Consider the following 8758-nt stretch of genomic DNA (forward strand, 5'->3'; position numbering starts at 1 on the left):
CTGCACTTCTCATAACTCTAACCGTTCTTTTTGTTTGATTTTCTCGATTTCCATTGTTTCTGAAATCATTTTGAAGATAATAGATGATTCAACTTCAGATTGCCAGCTGAACCAGAGCAAAGTGTATTTTGAATTTGAATCCAATGAAGTTCCTGAGGTGTTGTTTAATTCCAGTTAATATTTTTGTTTGTAGTTTATGATTGTGGAGCTGAATAATTTTGTGAACCTTGCCTGTGATATTTGATGTTCATTGATCATTGTTTGAATTGAATGTAATGTACTAGTTCTGATGAATTTTATGCATTTTATATCAGACTTTCGGGTGTAAATCAGGAATATTTGGGTGTACCTTAGAAAAGTTTGGGTGTATTTACAAGTTTTGACTTTTCATTTGACTGAGGGTGAATTGTCTTATTCTTGTAGTTGAATTGTTTTAGTTTCTATTTGATGATGATTCATGAATCTGATTTTTGTATTTGCATTCTATACTTTATGCTTCTTTTAATATGGTGTATTTTGGACTTTTTTGGGTGTATTTTGTAGCCCCTCTGTGATGGTGATGAGCAGTTTGTTTCCAAGATTGGGTGACTTTTAATACCCTTGAAGATGCTGTAAAATTTTACAAGGATTATTCGAAACCTGCAGATTTTTCTACAAGAGTTTGGAGCACAAATAAGAAGGAAAACAAAATTAAGTATCAATTGATTACATGTAGCAGAGATGGAAAATCGAAATCGAAAAAATATCCGACGGAGAAGACAAACCCATCAGCAGGATTAAATTGTCCCGCAAGAATTTATATACACATATTGAAGGACATCGGTGTTTGGATCATTTCCAAGGTCGTGTTGCATCATTCACATCCTTACTGTACAAATCAAGCAGACATGCTTAAACAGCACGGGATACTAAGCATGTTCATGCGTCGTACAATAGAGAATAACGAGAAAGCCGGTATCCGACCAAGCAAAACTCACCAATCATTTGTGGCAACAGCTGGGGGTTACCACGAGTTAAATGTTATCAAAAAAGGCGTGAGAAATTACATCACGAGAGAAGTGAGGAATGTTTCGAAACTAGAGGATGCAAAAGAATTTGAAAAATACTTATTAAGAATGAAAGAGAAGAATTAGAATTTCTTTTTCGAGATTGAACTCGAGGACGATCAGTCGATTAAACTTGCTTTTTGGGCGGACGCAAGGAGCAGAGTTGCCTGTGAGTATTTCGGAGATGTTATTTCATTTGACACCACCTACAATATAAACAGGTAATATGCTATTCTAGTTTATGATGTTGAATTAATGTTATTTTATAAATCTACAACAAAAGTGTATATTGGACTTTTTTGGGTGTAGATGGTTATTATTTGGGTATATTTAACGACTTCAATTCTGTTTTGTCGTAATATGTTTCAGGTATAATATGGTTGTTGGTTCTTTTGTCGGGGTAAATCACCACGGTCAGTCAACACTTCTGGGATGCGCTTTGATGAAAAAGGAAGATATTCAATCATTCAAATGGTTATTTGAATGTTGGCTTCGTTGCATGGGAGGAAATGCTCTGAAAGGGATTCTCGCCGATCAATGTGCATCAATGCAAAGGGTTGTCGAGGCTTGTATGGCCACAATAATTCACCGTTGGTGTATTTGACACATCGTGAAGAATATTCCAAGCAAATTAAACGGCTACAAGAGACACCTAGAAATCGAACAAGACATGAGCCATATTGTTTGGAACTCTCATACCAAATAATCATTTGATAGGAATTGGAATGATTTTTGATGAAGTATGGTCTTGTGGAACACAAGTGGCTCTTAGGTAATGTCTTTTAAAATCTACAGCAGAGGTGTAAATTGCATATTTTTTGGTGTATTATAGTTCTGATTTAGGTATTTTTTGCAGAGCTTTACGAAGACCGTCATATATGGATTCCAATTTATCTCGATTATCACTTCTAGGCCGGGATGAGAAGCAGACAAAGGAGCGAGAGCATGCATGCCTTTTTTAATAAGTTCATTACGCAGAACAGCTCACTTATTCAATTAGTCAAACAATACGATAATTGCCTTGGAAGTAGGGAGCAAAGAGAGAGAGAATCAGATGTTACAGATTTTTACACCGTCATACCGTGTGAAACAAAATCCTCAATAGAAGCTCAATTTCAATAGGTATACACTCACCAGAAGTTTAGGGAAGTCCAAGCACAATTCAGAGAGAATGTGAATTGCATCACAACATCAATGAACTCCACTCTAGGCCATTTGGTATACAAAGTTGTAGAACAAATTTCCAACTCAACATTTAACAAGTTTGCGGTTACATACGACTCAGTAGCAGCCCAAGTGAAATGCCAGTGCTTTTAATTCAAGTCAAGAGAGATATTGTATCGTCACGCCCTAAGCGTGTTAATCTTTGAACGTGTAAACAAAGTGTCATCGAGATACATATTGGAACGATGGAGCAAGAACGTAAAGAGGAGACACACACACATCAAGAGCAGCCACGACGAGCCAGTGTTGGAGCCAAGGAGCTAGAGGTTTAATGAATTGGTATTTCGTTCACAAAATATATGCAAATTTGCATCAGAATCTGATGACCTCACTGCCATTTTGTACCGCGCCTATGATAACGTCGTAGTTGAGATGCAAGAGCTGAAAGCCAAAAGGAAGGGGACATGTTCATTATCTCACGAAGATGCTAACTTAGAATCCGTTAACGAGCTTCAAAGCCCTCCAAGGGTGAGAACAAGAGGACGTCCGAAAAATAGACTAGGTTCAAAGTTAGACAAACAGATTGCAAATGTCTCAAAGAAAAAGAAAACGAAATCTCTAAGCGAGGTAAAAGTGATGTTCTTTGAACAGAGGGTAATTGAGTTTATTTTTTTGTTAATAGTTTTGTTAATATGTGAGTTTATTTTTTCCAGTTGAACCTTTTTGATGGCGTATCAGTGGTGCAACCAAATTCCAGCCAATATCATAAACATGTTATGAATTATCAGTTCAGAGATCCAACAGTAGGGGATAGATTTTTGGGTGTATAGTGACGGTATTTTGGTGTAACGATCAATTTTTTTGTATGTATTTTAGCATTGTCTTGTTTTTGACATTTTTCTTTTTTATATATATATTTTTCATATGCTGTTGTTTGTGTTGGAAATTAGTGTCTTAGTTATATTTGTTTGTTTTAAATTTACAATACATATACAATTCAATTCCTAAAGAGGTTAACAATTCAAATTTCTAAATTTCCACAACTTTTGGTTAGTTTTTCCATGGAAATATGTAAGCACTCAATTTGGGTGTATAGCAGTTATTTTTGGATGTATTATGAAAGTAATTTGGCGTATTAGTATGTTTGGTAGATTTTTTTTGAACCTGTAATTGACAGTTTTTGAATACAGCACAGACAGATTATTTATGCAAAAACAATTTATAATAAGATTGGATTAAATATACATAAACTTTACAAAAAGTGTTCAAACTATCCCAAGACTATACACCACTCAAACTAATCACTGTTAATTTCATCTGAATCTATTTGACAATATGGACTCAATAACACTGCAGATAGTTTGGACAATCTTATTGCTTCGCTTTCCTTGATCGCTGTATCTCTATCCTGATTCATCTCATGAAACAAAATCCGTGAAACATACTCAACTCTAAAGTGGTCCACCTCCACCTACAGTATAAATGAATATTCTTTTACTGAACTTCGTTAATTTAGTAAAGTAATAGAGAGGTATATACTTTTAAACACAATTACTTGTGTCCAATTCTCGCAGTTATATCTCCCATTTTTAATGTTTTGAGACTCGATTATTTCAAGCCATTTCATTACATAAATCGCACAATCATAGCTGAAAACCAAAAATAAATTAGCAAATTAAAATAGGACAGTAAGAGAAAACACAATTTTTAGAGAGAAAGATTTATACTGCATTTTTTGGCCTGCAATGTTGATGTACGGCGGTTCAATTTCACGATCATCTTTTTTGAGAGGTGCCCCCGGCATATACTCTCATTCTAGAAATCACATACTCCCAAAATAAAAAATAAAGTAAAATATAAGAAAGAATAAATTTAATACCTGAATACACCCAAAGGATCGCAAAATACACCTTATTTTGAACAGAAATACACACAAATATTAAAATACAAACAACAGAATCAACTTACAACAAATTTATTAAGTTTCATTCTGGGTTTGGAGGGATACGTCTTGTGATACGGGTCAAGGATACAAATTTTTTTTCTAACATCAGCTACCCATAACCACCAATGCTTCGCATAGCAAACTGGTGCAAATATTTGAAGCATGGCCATATTGAACAGTATTTTAGTTTAATTGGCACATAACTAAAGAATTGCGATAAGAAGTTTTAGAAACGAAAACTTACATATGGATGGGATGCCAATTTTTTCAGATCCAAAAAAGGTATAAACATTTTGTAGTCTTCAATATTAAATGGCTTTTTATTTTTGGATGTAAGAACTCACTGCCCTCATGATTTCCAATAGCCATGTTCTGCAGTATTTGTGTACGTAATATTTAATACACCCAACACATTTCATAAATATACCCAAAATTGATTTTAATACACCTTACTGCAATAGTAGGTGGGAGACAGTAAATTTCTTCTTCAAGTCTATTTTGTTTGTTTAGAATCAAACACATAGCACTTACAATCTAGAAAAACAAAAAACACAAATTAATTATATCAATCAATATTGCAATCACAGCTCATAATAAAATCATTAATCTTATTCTAATATTACCTCAACTTCGATATGTGTACTAGCTTTTAGAGATGTGAAGTGGATTTTTGACAATTGTATTGGTTGTTGAGCATTGAGGATGCACATCGACTCCCAGTCATTAGTACTTCCATCCCCATAGGTCTTTATATGTGTGGCCCAAAGGTAGCACTTTTCTTTCAAGTCGGCCGACGATTCCTTCCTCCTTGCAGGAGTTTTGAACTTTTCAAAGATTTGGTCGGCAGGCTGCTTTTCGAGCAGGAGACTTTTATCCTCTGCAAAATTCAATGCTGCCTTAACCCTAGTGTTTACAATTTGTTCTACCAGCTCCTCTAATTCTTCAATTAGTATTGGTGTCTCAGAACTTTTTCCCTTCTCAGATCCTGGTCGCCCCTCTTGAGTTAGCGTTTCTTCTTGACTTGAATCAGTGAAGCCGAGGCTGAATGATGGCACTGAAAATTATTTTGGTTCATAGGATACCGTGTTGGCGATCATCATCAATGCAACAGTGACTTCAGGGGGTAGATTACTGTGTGTTGACATATAAGATACTATAAGAATAAGAATAGATGAATGATATCGAAAGAGAGTTATATTGTGTAGAACTTACATTTTAGAAGGAGTTGGTGGCACTGTGGGTGTGCTTTCAGCAGGTTGCTGGGGTTGTGGAGTGCGGCAGAGTTAGAGAAAAGGATTTAAATTATGAAAAAAAAAACCAATTTCACCTCAATCCAAATGAGATACACCTAAATAAGAAAATAATACATCTAAATAATAATCAAATACACCCGAATATTAGTCCTCACCCTTTAATTGTTTCTTTGCTAATTTTCTTGCTCGGAGACTTTGTGGGGGATGGTTTAACTTGTATAGGGCTTGCTGCTGTTGACTGCGACGGAGGCATGCATACTTGAATCGAAATTCTAAATAAGACAAAAATAAAAAGTAAAAAAACACCCTTAAAATAGATTATTAGAAGGTTGAAATTTGGTTGTAAAACTCACATATCAAGTGGTTCAGATTGTGAATGTGTCTCCATCCGAACAATGATCATCTTTTGTTGAGTTGGGTCACTGACCAATTCTTTTTCCAGACCCACCCTGAAATCCACGAAAATAATGTCAACATATACTTGAAGCATTGAAAAGAAACACATGCTCTGTTTTTTTAGAACTTATGTAGTTATAGATTTTTCTTTTTTTTTCTTGCCTTTTTTTCTTGAATAAAACATTAAAGGGCTTTCTTTTCTAAAAAAAATATGTACAGAATTAGAAGCAGATGGTAACAAAAGAATTAAGCAAATAGTATTAGAAACAGAAATTACATGCTATTCATGAATTTGTTTACACTACTTTGATCCGTTTGTGTTTGAAACAAAGGATCATTTTCGCTTTCTAAGTTCACCTCCGGCATTCTAAGCATAGAATAAACATCATTCAGTAAAAATACAATTTAATTAAATCAGGATCTCAAAATTCTATCAAATAATGGATCTTACATTTCGGATGAGTCATAGTGACCTTCCGTCGATGGGAGTCCACCTAACCACCTTCCTTCATCCTAAGAAAGCAAAAATAATTATCAGCAGCAACAAACACCTTAAAATTGGCAATATACACCTAAATTCAATATACCCTTGTGCAGCCTTTTCATTGGTTTTCTTCTTTTTTGATTCTCTGAAAAATTCTTCTATTTTTTCAGTTCTTACACCAGTTATGACAGTACATGCAAAAGAATATGTTAACAAATAATATTTTGATGATAAAGGTTTAGATAGCTTTATAACGTATCTTACACATCATATGATTCAACTTGTTCTTTAGAAGATGAATCATCAACAATGTGCTTTCTTTTTTTAGATTGCGTCCTGAAAATAAAAAAAGTATGAATCAGACAAACACAATAAAACTGATGATAAAATACTCCGGAAAGTAGTGCATACTTTTTGGGTGGAGTCTGAATTTTTTTCTTTGATTTTTGTTTAATTATTGGTGACGATTCGTCACTTCTGAAATTAATTTAGAAATACTCTGTTAATACATCAAATTTTGATAACAAACAGAAAAGAAAGCAATGCAATCACAATTTCATAATCGTACTCATCATCGGATTCACTTTCACTTTCTGAAGTGGAATCCTCCAAAATCTGGTTCCTTTTTCTGGATACCATTCTAGAGAGCAAACAATCATTAGAAAAAAACACCCTAAAAATAATAAAATACACCAAAAAATATTACTTACTTTTTAGTTGTCCAGGTGGGTTGTTTCCTTCTTTTTGTTGCTTCCTCTAAGTCTTGTTCAGACTGAGACTCAGAGGAAAAAGCAAATTCACTCTCCGATGAATCACTCTTGGATGAACTTACCTTCTTCTTTTTTGTCTTTTTCTTTTTTTTTCTTTCTTTTCTTTCTCTTTCATTTCCTTCAATTTCTTTTTCACTTCCTCTTTCTTGACAATGCCCTGAAACAGTCGAAAACGTTATTTTACACCATCTACATAAATAAAATATACCTAAATTAGAGAAGGTATTTTGTTTAGTTACCATATGGTCAATTTCTACTCTGATCCTCACAACCAGTAGCTTTATATTCCAATGGCTAACTCAGGACAGTCCAGAGATTGCTTCTCCTTTCTTGTCTGTGTGTTTTGTTAGATGAAAATAGACTATCATCAAGGCATAGAGGCAGCCATCGATCAATTTTTTCTTTTTCAAACGGTAATTGGTTATGCCTTTGATGATGAAGTTGAGGACATGGCTGCCCCATTTGCACTCCGTTATGTTGTCCATTCGAAAAATTGAAGCCAAATGGACAGGAGATACTTTGTTTATCGTAGTTGGCAACAAGAATGCCATTTGAATATAGATGATGAAAATCCTCTTGAACATTATGCGATCTTGATTGTTGTCAACACCGATACCCATCATCTGATCGGTCAGATTTTTTAATGTTTTTTCCTGAAACCTTCTAAAAATCTCTTTGTTCTCCTCAGAGAATTCCTTAAAAATCACTTTTTTAGGAAATAGGTCTCCTATAAAAAAAATCAGTTACACTCTAAATCACTTGAAATACACCCAAATATCAGCTATATACAGCTAAATTTATTTTTTGATTATATGAGATCAGAATAATATATTAGAAAGAATAGATTACACAGAATGTAAGTATAGAGGTTTTCTATAATCAGTTACCTGATGCATTGAGGCCAAGAGCATCTTCTATTTTTTTGGGTTTAATTTTCAACGAACCATGCCTTGTGTACAATAATATTATATGCATACTCTTGAATACACCAGCACAAGCACAACAGCACTTGTTACACTTGAATACTCTTGATATATATACCAGTCACATACACCTGTATTTTTTTTGGATTACATGACATTATATGAGTTCAAAATAAAATTTAAGTTGAAAATGTCACTAGAAGTACAGTCACATTCGAATTCGATTGATATACACCAAAAAATATGCCATATACACCCAAATATGAGTTCACTTGAAATACAGCACAAAGTTTATATGTATACAAACTCAGTTCAAAACATGCACAAAAACAGATGAAAAAATATGTTAAATCATTCACCAAAATTACGTAAAACAGTATAAACAACTTGAACAATTTCACCAAAACAGTAGTATCAACTTTAAACCAAGAATATATGATGAATCTACTTAATAAAAGAAAAATACGAGGATAAAATGCTTCACCTTTGAAATCAGAAAGAGAAATATGAAAAACCTAGAAGATCAGTGAAATAGTATATTCAATAATGTTTCTTCTTTCTTTTTGATATTTTTTTTTATGGAGATTTTGATGTTTGCTTGTTGATTTTGTTGACTATTGGCGAGGAGTTTGAAAGTTTCTTCAGCGTTTTCGAATGTGCTTTGAATCTGGACAATTGTGGATTTGATTGAGAAAGAAAAAGAGTCGTTCATAATGGTGAGTAGCGCGCTTTGGAAACGGTTGGATAATGCGCATGTTTAACACGCTTGAGTTGGGT

The sequence above is a fragment of the Arachis hypogaea genome, chromosome 9 (assembly GCF_003086295.3).
Source record: "Arachis hypogaea cultivar Tifrunner chromosome 9, arahy.Tifrunner.gnm2.J5K5, whole genome shotgun sequence".
Taxonomy (NCBI): Eukaryota; Viridiplantae; Streptophyta; class Magnoliopsida; order Fabales; family Fabaceae; genus Arachis; species Arachis hypogaea.